Source organism: Neofelis nebulosa, chromosome 12 (assembly GCF_028018385.1).
Source record: "Neofelis nebulosa isolate mNeoNeb1 chromosome 12, mNeoNeb1.pri, whole genome shotgun sequence".
In the NCBI taxonomy this organism is placed as follows: Eukaryota; Metazoa; Chordata; class Mammalia; order Carnivora; family Felidae; genus Neofelis; species Neofelis nebulosa.
Window position 1 is genome coordinate 44,271,007 of NC_080793.1, and position 20,769 is coordinate 44,291,775.

At 42.4% G+C, this 20,769-nt stretch overlaps 1 protein-coding gene across 7 annotated transcripts in view; it reads left to right on the forward strand.

The window, feature by feature from the left end:
* The window catches only part of MOB3B (MOB kinase activator 3B), a 203,702-nt gene that overhangs the window by 123,061 nt on the left and 59,872 nt on the right, over positions 1-20,769 (forward strand). The window lies entirely within an intron of this gene.

Consider the following 20,769-nt stretch of genomic DNA (forward strand, 5'->3'; position numbering starts at 1 on the left):
CAAATCTATAATAGCCTCAACTGCTTTTCCATCTGCCATTTTGTGCTGTAGGGTCCTTTTTCCTTGTCCTGCCCCCATGTGACATACATATGCCTCTCTCTTAGTTAATAACCTATGAGCAGTTTCAGATAGATAGTTCCCTTTCCCTGCTATTATTAATTCAGAGCTCTGTTGGGATTTAGGATCAAGCACCTGCCTCTTTTGCTAGAGTCTTTTGGGAGCATTGTAAATTTGCTTCTTGAGTTGGTGAAAAAAAGATGGGAAAGAATAGAATTTTCACCCACACTGAGTATACCTCACCTGGGCTTGGCTTCCTCAGAATCTTCCACATGTAATCAAGAATAATTTATTTGATCTCTACTTGAGAACCTAACATTTTAGATATTTGAAAGAGTCTGTTTTCCCCCAAAGGTGAAATTGACCCCCAAGAAATTGCCATTTCACAGATGAAAAATAGTCACATATCAGCAGTTTCATGTGGTTCAGCCTACTAGCAGCAGGGGATGTGGATGGTGGGGTGAAAGCAAGGGAAATGTTATGTATTGTGTGCATAATGTGTCACAACAGCTACGGGTGTTTCTTTTCATTAGTTCAGATCACACGTGACTTTAAAAAGTCATCAAGGCATTTAATTATATGTAACCATGTATTTGTAGATAGACTTGGCAGTATTACAGAGTGAATATTTCTGTTTCAAAGGTGTTTTCTGGCTCTCAGATATGTTGACCTTCCTTGTTCATCCAGATCATGGTAGGGGTACATGTGTGCTTGCTTTTCCCCGTGGCTCTTCTGGTCTCCATCGTGACTTGCAAATTAGACTGTGAGGTGGCCCTGGTTTGGGGGTCATTGTAGAGAGACTGAAAGACTCATAATTCTCATTATGTACATCTGCTGTATACTAAACTCTGTGCTAAATGCTTTATATATATACTCTTTTCTTCAGTTCCAACTAACAACTTTTTTTTTTTTTTAATTTACATCCAAGTTAGTTAGCATATAGTGCAACAATGATTTCAGGAGTAGATTCCTTAGTGCCCCTTACCCATTTAGCCCATCTCCCCTCCCACAACCCCTTCAGTAACCCTCTGTCTGTTCTCCATATTTAAGAGTCTCTTACGTTTCGTCCCCCTACCTGTTTTTATATTATTTTTCCTTCCCTTCCCTTGTGTTCATCTGTTCTGTGTCTTAAAGTCCTCATGTGAGTGAGTGAAGTCATATGATATTTGTCTTTGACTAATTTCGCTTAGCATAATACCCTTTAGTTCCATCCACATAGTTGCAAATGGCAAGATTTCATTCTTTTGATTGCCAAGTAATACTCCATTGCGTGTGTATGTATATATATATATATATACACATACATGTGTGTGTGTATATGTATGTATGTATATATATATACATATATATATATATATGTATATATATATACACACACACACACCACATCTTTATCCATTCATCCATCAATGGACATTTGCACTCTTTCCATAGTTTGGCTATTGTTGATAGTGCTGCTATAAACATTGGGGGTCATGTGCCCCTTCAAAACAGCATACCTGTATCCCTTGGATAAATACCTAGTAGTGCAATTTCTGGGTCGTAGACCAACCAACAACTTTAAGAAGTGGGAATTATCTTGGTTTTCATGAAGAGGAAAACTGAGGCTCTAAGAGATTAGATAACTTGCACAGAATTACCTAGGAGATGGTTGCTGTTGGTTAGTTCTTGCTCTGAGCTCTGAAACCCTCTAGTGCTAAGTTGATCTCCCGGAGGGAAGAAGGCAAGAGGTGAAGTGATATCTATATCTCTGCCCATATTGGGAGGGGGGGATGAGAAGGAGATATCTCTCAGGAGACACACTGTATCTCTGTTTACTCTGTGGTATTGGATTCTGTTTCTCAACAATGAATTGGAGCTCCTTGCAGGGATGCTATGTGATTAAAGGTAAAGTTGCTTTAATTTCTACTCAGCTTAGAAGGGTGACCTTCTCAGTAGGGAGGAGGTATGCCACAAACTTTATCTTTGCTTCATTTATCAGTAGAGGGGAGTGGCTAGTAAGCAGGAAATGAGTGACCTGAAGTAGGAGCTGTCACATGAGAATGATACTGTACACAGGTGACTCTAGACATGCGGCAGTGCCTACAGACATTTTTTAGTTGTCACATGTGGGAAGGTGCTCCTAGAATCTATCAGGTAGATACTTCCAAATATCCTACAATGCACAGGACAGCCTCTCACTACAAGTACCCAGCCCCAAATGTGAATGGTGTTGAGGCTGAAAAACTCTGGTCTAAAATGCACTTGCTGGGGGGCTCCGGGGTGGCTCAGTCCATTGAGCATCTGACTTCAGCTCATTTCATGATCTCGCAGCTCGTGAGTTCGAGCCCTGTGTCGGGCTCTGTGCTGACAGCTCGGAGCCTGGAGCCTCCTTCGGATTCTGTGTCTCCCTCTCTCTCTGCCCCTAACTCACTCACATTCTGTCTCTGCCCCTCTCAAAAATAAATAAACACTAAAAATAATAATAATAATAAATAAAATAAAATGCACTTGCTGGGAAAACAGTCCAACTGCTCTAAATGAGCAAGTTAACTTCATGAAATCCCAAGTATTTTGGAAGTACTTATTCGCACATGAAAAGTTATTGTAATTATAAATTACAAAATGTCTAGCCATAAAAGCAATTCTTAGGAGGGAATTCAATTATTATTGTTAATTATCAATTCCTGAGTATTCTATGAAGTTTTTTGTTTTATTTTTTAAAGAGAGTATGAACAGGAGAGGGGAAAAGAGAGAGGGAGAGAGAGAGGATCCCAAGCAGGCCCACACTGCCGATGCAGAGCCTCGTGTCTCATGAACCATGAGATCATGACGTGAGCCAAAATCTAGAGTCAGATGCTCAATTGACTGAGTCCACTCAGGCACCCCACTATGAACTTTTTAAAAAGAATATTGTAATAAGGAAAGAGACAATAGTCCATTTTCACAGACTTACACTCATCAGAGCAAGGAGAGGAAGTAATCACTCAGAATTAGTGATAACTTCAAAATACTGAGTCACTATTTGGTTTATTCCCTTGTAATGTATTGCTTTTCATGTTAATCAGTGGAGACACTATTGATTTGCATTTATTTGGTCATTACTTTCTAATGTAAGTATTAGCTCTAAAAAGGCTGTGGTTCAATGGAAGAAAAGTCTTGAATTAAATGAGATGCTTAATACAGTTGACTCTTGAACAATGTGGGGGCTAAGTGTGCTGTTCCTGCCCCCTTACCACACACAGTAGAAAATCCTCATGTAACTTTTAACTCCCCCAAAACTTAACTACTAATGGCCTACTGTTGGCCAGAAGCCTTACTGAAAACATAAACAGCCAATTAACATGTATTTTATATGTGTATTATATACTGTCTTCTTGTAATAAAATAAGCCAGAGAAAAGAAAATGTTATTTAAAAAACCATAAGGAAGGGAAAATACATTTACAGTACTGTATTTATCGAAAAAAATCCACATGTAAGTAGACTTCTAGAGTTCAGATCTGTTATTCAAGGGTTAACTGTATTATCAGTCTTGACCTTTTTTGCAGTGGTGAGGTTGGGAGGCACTTCTGTAAAACCAGGTCTCATCCTAGGCTTGCCTATGTGTTTTATTTCTACTTTGGGGAGGATATGAAATTGAAGAGGCCAGGGCCTGTGTCTTGAATGGAAGAAAAGAAATCCATTTTTGATCTGGAAAATGTGAAAAAAAAATACTCCTCTGTCATAGTTGAGGATATTTTTACTTCAGTTACAGAGGTGGAGTTGAGTGAGATGTTATGGAAAGTGCTACAGTAGATCATTGAAGTGTACAGGGACACTCGGCGCCCATCTATATGTTCTTGAGAGCCAGGGGAAATGAATGACCCATGCATTCTGCACATTTTTAGACCACTTTGTAACTGATAACTGATTTTTCATTATGGAAGACCACATAATTAATCAACTTGCCAACTCACAGAACTCTGGAAATTCCAGTCATTGAATAAGTAGCATGAGTACCAGGATAGTTTAACAGAGGAATGGTAAGCGGGTTTCTTTATGTTGATCTGTTGGTTATGGCTGTTTGTTGTACTGTGTTGAGAAGATTCTGAGACTCTTTGGCCCAAGTTAAAAAGAGCATTTGTGGTGAATTAGCAACATCTGCTTTGGAAGTATGGTAAGGAGCATGGTGACATGTAAGCCGTATATTTGACCACCCTGCTTTATGTGTTTAACAGTTAAGCAGTATCTCTTAAAGCCCTTCATTTAAAAGTTCTCTGAGTTAGAGAATCTGTTAAAAAAAAAAATCAGAAAGCTGTATCTGCCCACCTTTTGTCAATTACAACTGCCTTACATAGACATTTAATTACGTGGTTAAAGTCAAGTGTGCAGATCTAATTTCATTCATTTTTAAAGCTAATGTAATATGCCAGATGGTATGACAACCAACACCTCTGTCTAGAAAATATCTGCTGTAAAACAGATTTTTAGATCAGAGAATTTTAAAGATACATATCATTGCCATATGCCTTTGGTGTTCATACTTGGAGATACGAAATTTATATAGTGTTATCTAACAAAAAATTTTGGAGAACTATACATGTATTATGCAATGCATTTCCAAAACCTACATATCCCCCTTCCCATTGCCTTCATTCAATCACTCAGGGAGTTTTAAGAGACTATGATGTTTTGTTCCTTGGGGACAAAAGAAAATTAAATATTTTTATATGAATTTAAAATAAACGCTTTTATTGGTTCATTGCTTTGGGTCAGTTATCCAATGCTTATTTTTTGTGGGGAACCCTCAAATTTAAAACAGTTCACTGCACATTTTTATGTGCAGTATGTGTTATGTTCAATATGTGTTATGTTCAATATGTGTTGGCTAGCAAAGGACTTGGAATGGTTTCATTTTGGAGGATCCCTGCACCTCCCTGTAGAAGAAATATCAGGCATTTTTCCTTAACACCTCTCTCCCTTCTTGGTGCATTTCTTTCTTCCCTGACTTCTTTTTTGATTTTGAACAATTATTAGATCTCTTTATTATGAGACTGTCTTGTAGATGTTAGCATCCTATGACAAAGGCTTTTCTACCTCACAAAGAAAATTTGCTTGGATTGGGTCCAAAATAGTATTTCCTTGTAAGTTGCCTAATCAGATGGCAAAAGCACTTTACCCAAGTGTAAGGAGACTGCATTCTAATCTGTCCTCTGTCTACCCGTTTGGACTTACACAAGTCATTAAAAGTCTCTCCTCCTTTTTCCACACTGTCAATGAATAGAGCTAGAGCAGATGGTATCTACTTCTCCTCATGCATTACCACTTTAAGACTGTGATAGCCAAGTCTCAGGGCACGTAGGATGCTGACATTAACATTTTGTTCAGCAGAATATCAGGTTGCCTTGAAGGTAACTGAATTTCATGGAGCCACTGTGCTTGTTTAAGAGGAGGGCTGACCTGTGAGTAGAGTGGTGGCTCATCTTTACTCACAGAACAAAATCTGCCATGTTTGGTGAAGAAGGAGATTGGTGGTGGCTAGTCAAGGAGACATATGGGAAAACCACCCACAAAGTAGGAAGGAAGCATCACTAGAAAGGAAGCAAAAATCAGTAGGTATCAGCTATCGCTCTTTGGTCTCAAACAACAGAAACAGACTCTGACTAACCTGAGTGGTAAAAATGATTTCTTACAGAGTAGGTGATCTGAGAGTCAAATGAGAATTCTGGGTATATGTGAATTGGGGTGGTTAGGGATAAGGTGGCAAGGATAACAGACTGACAAACTCACCAGAACCTCAGTAACTAAAGGGAAAACAGTTTTCCTAGGGAGGAAAGCTATGAAAGAAGAAGGTAGAAGGAAAAGCTGACTATCAAGAATAATACAAGAAAGATAAATATTTCTAGAACAAGTAAAAAAAAAAAAAAAAAGAAAAGAAGAAGAAGAGGATTGGATAGCCTTAACCTGCTAACGATGATACATCTGTTTGAAGCAAGAAAAAATGTGGTTCACTATTTTGGAGAAGAAACAAAAAATAGGGAGAATGTACCAAGAAAGGAAAGTGAAATAAATTAAGCCAAATTCCTTTATTCTTGAGCATATTTAGAGATCCCCACCTCCCTGGGTTGTTCCCAGGCTCATCTCGCTCAGTACCTGAAGGAGACACAACCCAGTCCTCAAAGAGCCTCCAGTCTCGCAAGCAACACATTGTTGTGAATTCCTCACGTACTGTATGCCCACTAGGTGCCAAGCTTTCTGCTGAGAGCTTTAGGAGCTCATTTGGTCCTCCTAGTGTTCTTTGAGGCTGGTCCTATTGTTATCTTCAGTGTTGAGCTGCTGTGGGAGCCGGAGAACTAGCCTGAAATTAGAAGCAAGCAGGGCAGAGCAGGGACTCAGAGCCCTGCTCACTTCAGCTCCAAGGTCTAGGGCTCTCGTTGCCACTTTATGTTGACTGTCTTAGCAAATAGAGGAGGAAAAATAAAACAGTAAGACCAAAGGAATTCATCTGACTCAGTTCAACCCTACTGTATCTCCAGTTAGTGACTAGTTCACTGGGCATTACAGCCCTCAGGAATTGAATCACGTTCACCCCCTACGGCAGCCTGTGATAAATTTTAAGGACCGACATGCACAGTCTGTGCACTAGAGCTACCTGGCAGCTGTTCCAGGGCAGGACCAAACTTGCCTCTCTCGGTCTGGAGCGCACCAATTTGTCAATGGTCTTTTCTCACTGAGCTCCTACAACATGACATCCTGACTGACTGACTCCGTGGATGACCTTTTTTCCCTTAAAGTTCAGATTTCAAATCTAAAATTTTTATCCTAAGCCAGGATTGTTGTTACTCTGTCTATCAGTGGTGAATGGAAATCCCAGTGATTATTAATATTTTCAAGCTAGTAGAACCACGCACCCTAGTCACCTGTCATAAGACAGCCCAAATGTTAAAGTATGGCTCCTGAAACACAAAGCGTGAAACTCTGTTCCCTGCTTTTAAGGTGACATGAATACTTCTTTTTCATGTTTTACTACTATTTATTAAAAAGTGTGCTTACTTTTGTAATAGAAAAAAAAGTGCTATATTAAGAAAAATGCCTCATGCAGTGGGTAATCTAAAATTAATCACTTCTCTGCCACCCACACCGTTGTTTATAAAGGAGTCTGTTGTAAATAAGTGTGACCGTTCGATGCCCCACACACCAAATTTAAATAACCAAGAGAAATAAAGTATCCTCATATGAGATCAAACCTCGGATGTCCTGCTTTTCTTCCTCGTCACCATCCCCACCACCCTTTTGTGGCTTTTGGACCTTTTCTTCAAGACATCCTCTAGACAGAGTTTATTCAATGGCTGGTGTAATATGGAGTTGCCGCCCTTTACAACCCATTTGGGGCCACTGCTTTTAGTAGTTCTGTCTTTTGAAACTCTGGGCCTCTGCCTCTGTTTTCTTTTCCTTTAAAAACTCATTGAAGTCCAGAGTGTCGGCAGTGACCTTTGGAAATGTTTTTACAGCTTACAGAGACTTCCTGACATGTTTTATTAGCTCTTGGTGGTAGCTAATAAAGTGAGTCTTAGCAAAGCTGCATAACGTGACAGATTAGAGCCACTTCCAAAATAACCACTCACCAGAGTTGCCTTGGAGGAGGCTTAACGACAGGATATTTGGCTACCGCTTTCTGTCCAGTTCAGCAGGGCATGAGTGATTACTGCTTGAAGAAAGGGAGGTCATCCCTTTAGGAAATATAACCACCAACTTATTCTGCGAGAGCCCCAAATATGAGAGCCTCCTATCCCCAGGAAAACAGAAATATCATTGTTCTAGGGATTGAGGAGTAAGTTATTCCAAAAAGTTTTTGTTTTCTGCCTTCACAGAGGTGAAACATAAGCCAGAGCTGGTCACCTGCCTTTTTTCAGAGAAAAGAAGAGAAACGAACCCTCCTTAAAAGTTCATGTGTTAAACAAGATCTCTGTTCTCTACTTTCTTCTACGTGGAGGGGTGGTTTAGCCAACAGGTATAGAGTTTAGGCTGTGCATTTCCACAGATCTAGATTCAGATTCTGCCTCTTCCTGTTGACCAGCTGGGCAATCTTGAGCAAGTGACCACTTAATTCTTGGTTTCTTCATATCAAAAGCGGGGATAATTATTGTAGGGTTATTGTGAGAGATAAAATATGACAATGCATATAAAGTGCTTAGCATAATGCTTGACACAGAAGACTGAAAAAATACTAGCTACAAAATTATCTTAAGTTGTTTGGAGGCCCATGCATAGGCTCTGTTTGTGGAACAGTATTCATCTGTGTGCCTCCCTCCACCCAGGTCCATCATTTTGTATGACTCGTTGAGGCACAGTTGGCGATGGGACCCCAATCACATAGACTGCTGTGTGCATGGTGCTCTGGAACTGTGCCAGCAGCTCTGTTCCCTCCATTCTGCTCTCTCTCTCTCTCTCTCTCTCTGTCTCTCTCTCTCTGTCTCTCTCTCTCTCTCTCTCTCTCTCTCTCTCACACACACACACACACACACACAATCACCTGGCCCACTCTTACTTTGTGGAAATAAGTTACTCATGAATAGTTATAATAGAAAAAGCAAACAAGACCTAGACAGCATTTTAAACATGTATGGCAGGAATTTACTCGTACCCATTCTTTTATGACAAACTAGGCAGGGAAGTGCTATTTCAGATAGTTGGTAACAACCAAGTACCCAGGATCTGCCTCATGTGAAATTCCATCAGAATCTAAAGAAAGAGGAAAGAAGTTTAAAAAAAAAAAAAAAAAAGCTGGGAGCAATTAGTTAAGCAGAGTCTTTTCTTCCTCTTGGTTGGAAGCAAGTCTTTATCTCACATCCAACAAGGTTCCTAGTAGATTGTAGAGCCCTAACAAGAGAAAACCAGGGAAGGAGGACATCTTTTGAGTGTATTCAGTGTGGCAACTGACCAATCCATGGGTACAATGACAATTATCCTTATTTTATAGATGAGGAAGCCAAGGTGCATCAGTCTTGCAGGTGATGCACAAGTCATACAGCCAGCAAGGGGCAAAGCTTAGCATAGACTTTGGACTTTCTAAAAACCCTGGTCTCTCCACTGCATGAAAGGTTCCCAAACATCAGTGCTGGAGTCAGCACTCCCTGGGACAAAATGAAAATGAGGAAAATACAGACATTGTATCAAATGCTTTGTACTTTTCAGTGTGTTCCGGATAAGGTCTGTTTTTTTATTCTGAGATTCTTTCCTGCTTATTTTTTTTTTGGCATTAAAAATATCGTTTCTTTAAAAAAAATGCTATTTCTTTTATGAAATGGTAGAGCTGGTGAGGCATTTTTATGTGCCTTAGTTGGCAAAGTAAAGGAGACAACTTGTGTTGATCCCTTTACCCAGTTTTTAAAATTGTGCTGAATTTTGAAACCCGGAAGTCTAGTATTGTTATATGACACTGTTTTGCTTCCCTCAAAATACCTGCAAATGTCTTAATTGCCCATGTTTGCACTCTATGATACCCCTCATAACCGGTGGGCCTAGTATGTGTTTATGGTCTATATTTTTCATTAAGCTGTAATGATGTTCGAGAATTACCTAGATATAATAAAGGAACATTTCCTTGTTACTTTGTTCACATTCTACCAAAAAAAAAATGGTTTCAATTAAAAATTCTCTGGGAAACACTAAAACTTCAGATTCCAGAGCCCTGCCCTCAGAGACTGATTCAGTAGTTCTGGGCAAGTCCTCAGATTTGAGTTTTTAGGACCCCGTGGAGGGGATGCTGGGCACTGCTCATCTGGGAATGATACTTCCAGAGACTCTCATATAAAGGCATTGGATCTCACATGAAATGATCTTCCTTCCCCGCATTGAGAATTCTTTGTCCTTTCCATGGAGGCATGGCATCACATCAAGCTCAATTTTCTGAATTATATGAGATTTCTACATCCATTTCTGGTTAAAGTATTGGAAAACGACCCCTTGATTTGCTGTAAGTGCTTCCTTCCAAAATCAATTTAAGTAAAATTAAATATTAAAAAAAAATTCCTAAATTTGGTATCAGTTTTACACTGACTAAACATGTAATTAATACCTCCATGCCAAATCCTGGCCCCATCAGGAAATTCTCCATCCCCTATGTGACATCAGTCCATTGCCATGGAAGTGAAGGCTGTGCTATAATTCCCATCTCTCTGCAGATCTCCATTTATTGCAAATCAAGTGATAAACACTTTTTTTTTTCTTTTGGATCACACTCAGAGAGGATATTTAGTATAAACACTTAGTTTTATTAAAATACTTTAATAGTTTATGGTTTCCAAACATTTTCTGCCATCACATTTTTCACACGACAGTACGCTTCCAACAATAACCTAACTCATCACAGGCAGGGATTACTGGCCCAGGAGACACGAATCAGATTAGCTGGGGCCTGCGCATAACTTGGAAGTCCTTTCTCCGGAGATCTTTTAAGCACTGCCATGACACTCCAGCATTCATTTATACCAATAAACTTCACAGAGATCAGTTATGCTGCCAATATTCAAAAAGAAGATTACCATTGAAGAATTGGCGGAGACAAGAGCAGCCAGCAGTATAACCTCTGAATAGAATAATGCTCGGCCAAAAGTCATTTTACCAAAGCTTTCCTCTTCCCAAATAAGACCTCTCTTAAGAAAGTAGGTGTGAGTAAAGGGTTCATGCCTCTGCTTCCCTGTTTCTTTGGTTTTTGTGCTTTTGATTCACCCATGCCTCAAAACTCCTCCAGGATTCCCTCTGGCACCTCCACCTGGGCTAGAGAATAGTTATTGCTTCTTCCACATGACTGTTAAATAAGATAATTCTTGTGAAATATAAGCACACTGTTGGGCACATAAATAATACTAGCATTTCAGTTATTGAGTGTATTTCTTTCATCTCCACTGCAAGTAACAACTTTGATTCCTTCCTTCCTTCATTCCTTCCTTCCTTCCTTCCTTGCATCCTTCCTTCTTTCCTTCCTTCCTTCCTTCCTTCCTTGCATCCTTCCTTCTTTCCTTCCTTCCTTCCTTCCTTCCTTCCTTCCTTCCTTCCTTCCTTCCTTCCTTCCTTCCCCCCAACTGTGTCTCTCTCTCACTCACCCTCCCTCCCTCTTCCTTCCTTCCTTCTTTCCTTCCTCCCTCTCCTTCCTCCCTCTGCTTCCTCTCCTTCTTCTCCTTCCTTCCTTTGTTCCTCTCCTTCCTTCGCTCCTCTCCTTTCTTCCTCTCCTTCCTTCCTTCCTTCCTTCCTTCCTTCCTTTCCTTCCTCTCCTTCCTTCCTTTCTTCTTTCCTCTCCTTCCTTCCCCCCAACTCTGTCTCTCTCTCTCCCTCCTTCCCTCTTCCTTCCTCTTTCCTTCCTCTCCTTCCTTTCTTCCTTCCCTCTCTCCCTTCCTTCCTTTTCTTCCTTCATTCCTTCTTTCCTTTCCTTTCCTTTCCTTTCCTTTCCTTTCCTTTCCTTTCCTCCCTTTCCTTTCCTACCTTTCCTTTCCTTCCCTTTCCTTCCTTTCCCTTCCCTTCCCTTCCCTTCCCTTCCCTTCCCTTCCCTTCCCTTCCCTTCCCTTCCCTTCCCTTCCCTTCCCTTCCCTTCCCTTCCCTTCTCTTCCCCTTCCCCTTCCCCTTCCCCTTTACCATTCCCTTTTCCCTTTACCCTTCCCTTCCCTTCCCTCTCTTCCCCCTTGCTTCCCCCTTCCCCTTTCTCCCTTCCCCCTTCCCTGGAATGAAGTGTCATGACAAATTCTGAAGCAGAGCTAGGTACAAGGAGGAGGGACTGTGGGTGTCAAATAGCTATGTCTGCCTAATTCAGATGTGAAGTGGCTGCAGATGCCACACATTTTGTCTCCCTGTGCTCTACTAGAAGTACCATAGAGTGATAATACATCCAGGCCCTCTGTATTGATCATCTGCTACATACCAAGCACTGTAATATTCATTGTACATACATTAACAAACAAGACATGGCCGGGCCTAGTGGAGGTTATGGAATAGTGGAGGAGCCAGATAGTAACAAGTAAACCAGAAAAAAAAAAAGAAGAAGAAGAAGATAGAAAAGAGCTAGTGATAGGGAGTGCTGTGAAGAAAACTAAGAATTTCAGGTGTAGGCAGAAGTCTGCATGAGGAGTGGTCAGAGGAAGTATCTAGGAAGGGAGAGGAGAAGAGAGATGGGAAGTGTGTTACAGGCAGCAAGAGCAGACCATGTAAGGACCTGAAGTAGAAGAGACCTTGGGATGGTCAAGGAATTGCAAGGAAGCCCCTTTGACTTGAGTGTACTGGGAAGAGAGGAGAATCAGATCACATAAAGCAGTGGTTCTCCAAGTGCATGCATCACCATTACCCCAAGAGCTTGTTAACATCCAGATTCCTGGCCCTCACCCCTGATGTTTCAGATCCAGTGGTGGGCGATGCTGGGAATTTGCACACAAGTTCCTGGTGACACAGCCATGACACTGATGCTGCAGGTCTGGGACCACTCTTTGAGACCCCCTGATATAAGACTTTTTCAGGCCATAGGAAAGGGTTTGAATTTTAGTTGAAGCATTAGTGAGAAGCCAACAAAGGATGTAAAAAGCCATAGCCTTTAATTACTTTTTTTTTTTAATTTTTTTTTCAACGTTTTTTATTTATTTTTGGGACAGAGAGAGACAGAGCATGAACGGGGGAGGGGCAGAGAGAGAGGGAGACACAGAAGCGGAAACAGGCTCCAGGCTCTGAGCCATCAGCCCAGAGCCTGACGCGGGGCTCGAACTCACGGACCGCAAGATCGTGACCTGGCTGAAGTCGGACGCTTAACCGACTGCGCCACCCAGGCGCCCCTAATTACTTTTTTTTAATGATGACTTAGATCACTGTGTGGAGAATTAATTAGAAATTATCAAGAATAACAATGGGGAGGCAATTTAGGATGTTAGTCACAGTGGTCAGGCCAGGGCAGTGGCAGTAGAGAAGGAAGGAAGGAAGCATTCAGGATGTACTCAGGAGGCAGGAGCAAAAAGAATCTGCCTGAGGACTGAATGTGAGCATGAGGGAAAAAGGGAGGGGAGGATGTTGCATGGCTCTCAGGCTTGAGAAACAGGGAAGATGGTCAAAACGTTTATTGAGATAGGAAAGGTGGGCATGTTCAGGAAGAAGAGGAAAGGAATTGGCTGGGCATGTTTTAGACACGTTAGATTTGAAGAACCATCTCAAGGCTCAGAACTAGCATGTACAGATGTTCAATGCACGAATTGAAAATATGGAAGGCAGCCTCTTCAGTGCTAAAATGAAAACTATATGGGTGCTGTAGGACCAGCTCCTTGGTTTCCTTTCTCGGGAACCGGGAATGCCCCGGAATAAATGAATACTGCTACTAGTGTAGTAGCACCCCCCCCCCCCCATGTCACCTTAAAGTAGGCCAGCACCTTTGGAAACTAGATTAACTCTTGGATTGCTGGGAGTTAACACTATAATCCATCCTAGGGGCGCCTGGGTGCCTCAGTCAGTTAAGTGTCCGATTCTTGATTTCTGCTCAGGTCACAATCTCATGGTTCATGAGATCAAGCCCCGTGTCAGGCTCTGCAACAACAGTGCAGAGCCTGCTTGGGATTCTCTTTCTCTCTCTCTCTCTCTCTCTCTCTCTCTCTCTCTGCCCCTCATCCACTCGAGGGTGCATATACAAGCACGCGCATGCGCACACACGCACAGACACACGCTCTCTTTCAAAAATAAATAAATAAACATTTAAAAAAAACCCATTGTATCCATTCTAAAGTGGAAGATCCTGTGGGGCCAGCATGCTTTTCTTTCCAAGGTCTATTCTAACAGGTTTCTAACCTTTGGCACTGTTGACATTTGGTTTGGATGATTCTCTGCTGGGGGCAGGCAGGGACGCTGTCCTGAACCTTGTAAAATATTTAGCAGCATTTCTGGCCTCTACCTATCAGATTCCAGTAGCCCTTCTGCCTCCTAACTGTGACACCCCAAGATACCTTCTGACATTGCCACACGTACCCCAGGAAGCAAAATAGCATAGCATGTGAATCCCCCATGGTACCCCTTGCCACAAGACAAACTATTCCTCATTTAATATTCCTTCTTTCTATCCCAGCCTCTCAGGACTCCCTTTCAAGGAGACTTTCAGGGGCGCCTCAGTGGCTCAGTCAGTTAAGCATCCACCTTTGGCTCAGGTCATGATCTTGCAGTTCATGAGTTCAAGCCCCACATCGGGCTCTGTGCTGACAGCTCAAAGCCTGGAGCCTGCTTCAGATTCTGTGTCTCCCTGTCTCTCTGCCCCTCCCAGCTTGTGCTATCCCTCTCTCTATCAAAAATAAATAAACATTAAAAAAAATCAAGGAGACTTTCAATCAGGCTGAAATGTAAATACAGGTCAGTGGTTAAGGAGATGCTATAATGATTTTGTAGAGAGAGCATCTCTGGCCTTAAAATGTTTCTGTTAAATTTGCTCAAGTAAGGAACTTTAGGGCAGCTTGTAGGAGGAAAAATGGGAGAATCTGATGAGAATCACTATAACGATAATGGTAGTAATAGTAACAACAATAGCAGCTGCTAATATTTATATAGAAATGTGTGATAACACAGATTTAAATATTTCAAAAATATTAACTCAGTCCTCACAGCAGCACCATGACTTTGATGGTATTATCATCCTCATTTTACGGATGGGGAAATGGAGTTGTAGATTCTTACCCAAGGTCACACCGTTTAGTAACAACTGGGTTCAGACCCAGGCAGTCTGCCCCTCGACTTCCATCCTCCTAACTTTACTGTGTTTGCAAAGGAGGGTAGAACGATCTGCCTGCTAAGATGTATCACCTTTAATCCTCAGCCATGGTTCTAAGTCTGCCAAGTCTCTTCAGTAACAAATTCCCAGCATTGAAAGTATTTTATAAATTGTGAATCCCATTGATGACACCTATTTTCAGTAAACAGTCATTCATTTATTCATCCACTTCCTCCCTTTCATTCTGTTTAAAGGAGGCATCTAAGTTTAATTTTCTAAGCAAACACTATTAAGACCACAGGTTTCATTAAGTCATCAGTATTCATTTTCAGAGGTTTGTAACATTATTTTTGGTACCCAGAAGCAACTCTGCCACATTTTGCTGCTATTTCCAGATTGCATGGAGAAGCCAATGCAAACAGAATGTCTATTACTGTGGCAACGGCAGACAGCTGTGGAATTAGAGGTGTGCTGAGTTCACGTGATTTAATAGGGATGAATGCTCGCACCTTCCCCAAAACTCCCCTGACAGCAAGGAGATGGCAGAGGGAAGTGTGCTTGCATGAGGGATATAACATGAGTCATGAGCTGATTCCTTGATTGTTGCTTTGGCCCTTGGAAAGATAAGCTCATGACATTTTCCTTCAAACCATGTTCTGAAATGCAATTCCTGTAGCTTAATAAAATATCACTGGATCTCAGGCTGATGGGGCCTTGAGGGCCGTCAAGAATGTGATGACAACTGATACAGGGTTACACCTGACCCTGTTTGTGCTACATTTATAGATTTTGAAATTCCTTCGAAAAGAGCTTCCATCTGCTGTATTTCTCTAAGGAGAGAGGTTTCTTGCACTTAGACGTTCCAGCATCTGAAAAAAAAAAATTCTTCATGCTGTTCTTGAAAAAGTAAAAAATTGCCATCAACATAGCAGTTCCTTCGACCTGCTTTAGTGGTTTTGTTTTTGTTTTGTTATTGTTGTGGGGTTGTTTGTTTTGTGTTTTGTGATTTTTTTTTTGACTAGCCTTACTTCCAGATCCAGACCATCACATGCTGTGATGGGACATGTCCTTGGACTTTCCTTGGTGCTTGTTCCTCTCAGATGTGTCAGTAATAATGTTAATCATACTAAAAATGGCTGAGACATATTGGGTACGTACCTAATGTGCTCATCACTCCCTGTGACTGATTTAACCCCTCAAGCCAATGAGATAGGAACAGTACTGCCCCCTGATCCACAGATGAGAAAATGCAGGCTTAAAGACAAGGGTGACTTGCCTGCGCCAGGTCATGAGTGAGGCAGCAGTGGGGTCAAGACTTGAACTTTGCACACATTCCTGGACACCCAGTGTCTTTTACGTACTGCCTCCTGCCTGTGAAGAACATATCCCCAAGGAGACACAGTCACAGATGTTCCTCTTGCATATCTCTGTGCAGCTGTCTAGGTGTCCGGAACTTACAAGGTTGGAAACCTCCCCAAACATGTCTGTGGGGAAAGTGTCTGAGAACCTTCTTCATTCCTGTGCATGAGGCATGGAGACACCATTCACCATGATGGTTGGCACCAGAAGCATCCAGAGCTCAGGGTGCCCTGGGGCTTAATTCAGCAGCTGCCTCAGCTAACTGTCAAAGGGAGCAAGTCGATGCTTGCGGCCACGCTGCCTGGCCAGTGCTGGAGCATGCTCTAAAGCCCTCAGCAAGCAATTCACTGTGAGGGTGTTTCCTCTGCCAGAACCCATTAGGGCAGTCAGTATCAGCACATGTCTTTGCATGCTCAGTAAGAATTCTGTTCCTGGGCCAGGCCTGCAGAAACTACCTTCAGATATTGTTGAGGGATTTATAAATATCAAGAAATTAAGTCTCTCAACAGCTGTCCCTGCGAAGAGACAGAGCAGGTCATAGTGGAGCTGTGGAGGTTGCTGGAGAGAAGGTGGATGAGGAAGAGTGCAGTGAGCAGGAGAAATCCCGGTGCTTTCAGCCTGTCAACCCCCCCCCCCCGCATTGCACCCCCTCAGACACCGTCTTAATACCTGCACAATACAATTTCAAAGCCACTGGTCGGTCCTGCCCTACCTTCTTTATCTCCTTGTCACTCTGTCATGGTCTTACGGTGCCTAGCATAGGGTCTGACCCTCTGGGAGTGCTGAATACATTTTTTTTACTGAGTTGACATGAATTGGGAAAAAATAGTCACTGTTCTTTTTGTATGCCCTGCTTTGTTTTAAAATTTATTGTTAGTAGTGGGGTGCCTGGGTGGCTCAGTCGGTTGAGTGTCTGACTTCGGCCCAGGTCATGATCTCATGGTTCTTGAGTTCAAGCCCCACAATGGACTCTGTGCTGACAGCTCAGAGCCTGGAGCCTGCTTCAGATTCTTTGTCTCCCTCTCTTCTCTCTCTGCCCCTCTCCTGCTTGTGCTCTGTCTCTCTCGCTCTCAAAAATAAATACAAAAAACATTTTAAAAAATAAAAAAATAGAAGTTATTGTTAGTATAAGAATTCAGAGGAGCATGTTAAACCTCACAGAGGAAAGTCAACTAAAAAACATATTCAGGGAAAACATACTCTACAGACTTTTCTTTTCCTCCCTTCTCCTCTTCTGGTGGTCCTACTTCCTGCCCTGTAGCAGGCTGTGTGGCAGTAATTACACAGTTGTGGCTTGATGTTGATTTGTAGGGCAAGAAGACTTTCTCCATCCCTTAATGGTCTCTAGATGCTCATCCCACCTCTCTTTGACAGGGACTCACTGAGCAACCTCTGTAATTGGTGAGACACATCTGGGCTCCTGGGACGGGGGCTGTGGGCTGCTGGCTGAGAAGCAGGCACACCTTCCCAGGTACTGGCTGTGCCATGTAGCCAGGAGGACTCGCCTCCCTATCAGATGCTACTTACTGGCAGAACAGCAGGGTCGGCTGCACTGGGAGGCACTTGGCAAGCCTTTGGGGTGCTTCTGTCCACTCACATGTGCCAGAGAAATGCTGGAGGGGGCTCCTGATGGAGACAACATTGAAGTGGGTGTGTCCCGATCCTAAAGCACATTCTCCTCCACTGCTGTTTCCTCTGGAAGAATAGGAGTTGCTGCAAAACATATGTTTTTAATTTTTTTCAAGTTTTTTTTTTTTCTGAAAGAGATAGCAAATGGGGGGGGTGGGGCAGAGAGAGAGAGAGAGAGAGAGAGAGAGAGAGAGAGAATCCCAAGCAGGCTCTGCACTGGCAGTGCAGGGCCCAACGCAGGGCTCGAACTCACGAACTGTGAGATCATGACCTGAGCTGAAACCAGGAGTCTGATCATGCTTAACCGACTGAGCCACCCAGGCGCCCCTGAGAATATGTGTTTTAAATAAGAGTGATTATCATCGCCAAGTGGCCAGATTTCTGTTTTCATCAGTTCACTGAGGGGTGTGCCAGCTAGTTGCCAGTGGGAACAGACTGAGGTTGTTTGAGCTATTGAGCTCTAAAATAATAGGAGCTCCCCAGTTGCGTTCCTGCAACTCACCCCCAGTGCCATCAGAAGTCAGCTGTTGGGCAGGCTCTTGGCTCAGGCCGCTGTGCACTCAGACCATTCATGACAAACGATGGTAGTTTATTTCTTCATTTACAGATTTTGAAAGCCTAGTGAACTTCAGCCTAGTCCTCTCTCCAGTCTGAAGGAGCTCTGTAATTTTGTTCAAGCCATTTAATTCTACTAACATTTAGTTTTACCTAAAATTTTACAATGAAAAGCAAACGATGTGATGCCTGTGATGGTGGCTTTTATAGCTCAGTGCTTTGGAAATGTGAGCACTGTTATTTTGGAGGCAGAGCCTGAGCATCTCGCGGTGGCTCCACCACCTACTGGATGAGTTTCTCTTTTCTTACCTCAAAAATGGGGATAATTATACCTTGCTCGCAGCGAAGTCAAAATTTAATCAGGTAATTTCAACATTCCCCAAAGTTTCTATTACATAGAAAAGCACTCTGTGGCTAAGGAGGCTTAGGAAATCCTGCATTAAAAGTAAGCAGGTTTCTTTACTGTAGAATTTCTCTGAATCTTTATGAGGCTTATATATACTAGGAAATTTCCAGGAAAGAGCTAGTAAAAAGCATTTTATCTAACTCTGATATTTTTTAATTAAAAAAATTTTTTTAATGTTTATTCATTTTTTGAGAGAGAAAGAGACTGAATGTGAATGGGGGAGGGGTGGAGAGAAAGAGGGAGACAGAGGATCTAAGGTGGGCTCCAGGGTCTGAGCTGTCAGCACAGAGCCCCATGTGGGGCTCAAACTCAGGAACTGCGACATTAGGACCTGAGCCGAAGTCTGACGCTTAACAGACTGATCCACGCAGGCTCCCCTTTTAATTTTTTTTTTTAAAGGAACATCTAGCCATGAGAACAAACTTTGAGGACTGCTAGATAATGCATGTAAATTTAACTTCATGCCAACATATAATAGTAATTAAGGGTAATCACAACCCTTTACTAGATGCCCACTATGTTTTGGGTAGAGGACAGTATAAATCACAAATTAAGAATGCAGTCTGCCGGTACCTTACCAGGAAATGTATGTACGTACGTAATTCCCAAACACTCTTTAAAGGCACTGGCTTACTGGGTTCACAGAGTTTCTCTGTCCTGATTTAAAACGAAAATAATATGTTTCTACAGATAGGTATCCTTCTACACCCACACCCACATATAAACAGCTTGCCTGCCCTTCTAGACTTGACTCAGGATCCACCCCACAACCTATTCTGTCAGCTCCTTTGACAAGTCTTCTGGCCCTCTCTCATGGGACCTTCATGAATCAGTGTTTATTTATCTAACAGACTTGGAGTCATTTGAGGCGGAGTCTGAATTCCCATACTTCCACTTATTATCCATGTGACCCTAGATAAATTGTGTCCAGGTTCCTTCAACTGTAAAACTTGGACCCTGCCTGCCTTACCAAGATCAAAATAAGTTGGAGAGATTAAATGAGAAACCTTGTGAGTAAGAGCAAGTTCTGTAGCATTTCCTATGGACCAGGCTGTGTTGTACGAGCACCAACACATAGGAATTTGTGTCATCCTAATGGAGTGCTGTGAGTGAGCACTTCAAGACGCAGAGAGAAGATGTAACTTGTCCAAGTGCCCATGTGCCAGGATGTGAATGCTGGAAGGCCGGGTTCCAAATCCATGCTCTTGCTACTTCACCTTTCTATCTTTCTTATAAAGAACTTGAATAGTGCATGGCATGGAGTAGGTCTATATTGATGAACATTTCCTTCTCCCTCCACATCTGTTCTCTCTTCTTTTCTAAAAATTATTTTTTAAGTTTATTTATTTTGAGAGAGAGAGAGTGTGTGTTAGTGTGAGCAGGGTAAAAGCAGAATGAGAGGAGAGAGAGAATCCCAAACAGGCTCTCCTCTGTCAGCATGGAGCCCGATGCAGGGCTCGAACTCATGAACCGTGAGATCATGACCTAAGCCAAAACCAAGAGTCAGACATTTAACCGACAGAGCCACCCAGGCGCCCGTATTCCGTCTTCTCAATCAGTTTGTTTTCCCCTTCCCCAGTACCTTCTTGCTTACTGAGATTTTACTTGTTTAATTGTTTACATGTTTAGTACATAAAGGTCACATAGCACCAAGCCCTGGAAGTTCATGATATTGCTGTGGGGCTTTCAGCAGGACTGGAGAGGGAAACTGCTACTTTCACACCCGTGGGAGAGCTGCCAGAACCTGTTTCTGCCAGTCCCGCTCTGTAGTGAGTAACATTCTGAGTGGCCCCTGAGTGTCCCTTCATCTCTCATGGTGTCCTGGAGTACCATATATCTCTACAAGTTCACACGTACCAGGTTTTTATTAAGTCCTGAGAAGGCACAGTCCCTAGAATTCTTGGTCTTGCCTTTTCTCAGCCCAGGTAGGAGCTGAGGAACTATTTGCATGAATCAACATGAAGGAACTCATCATGTACCTTGATTTATGAGGTGTTTTTCTCCACCCCAAGCCATGAGAGTGGGGGGTGGTGGGGTGTGGAGGAGCTGGGGGACAGTTGGCCTTGATCTTCTGAACAGTGCTCACA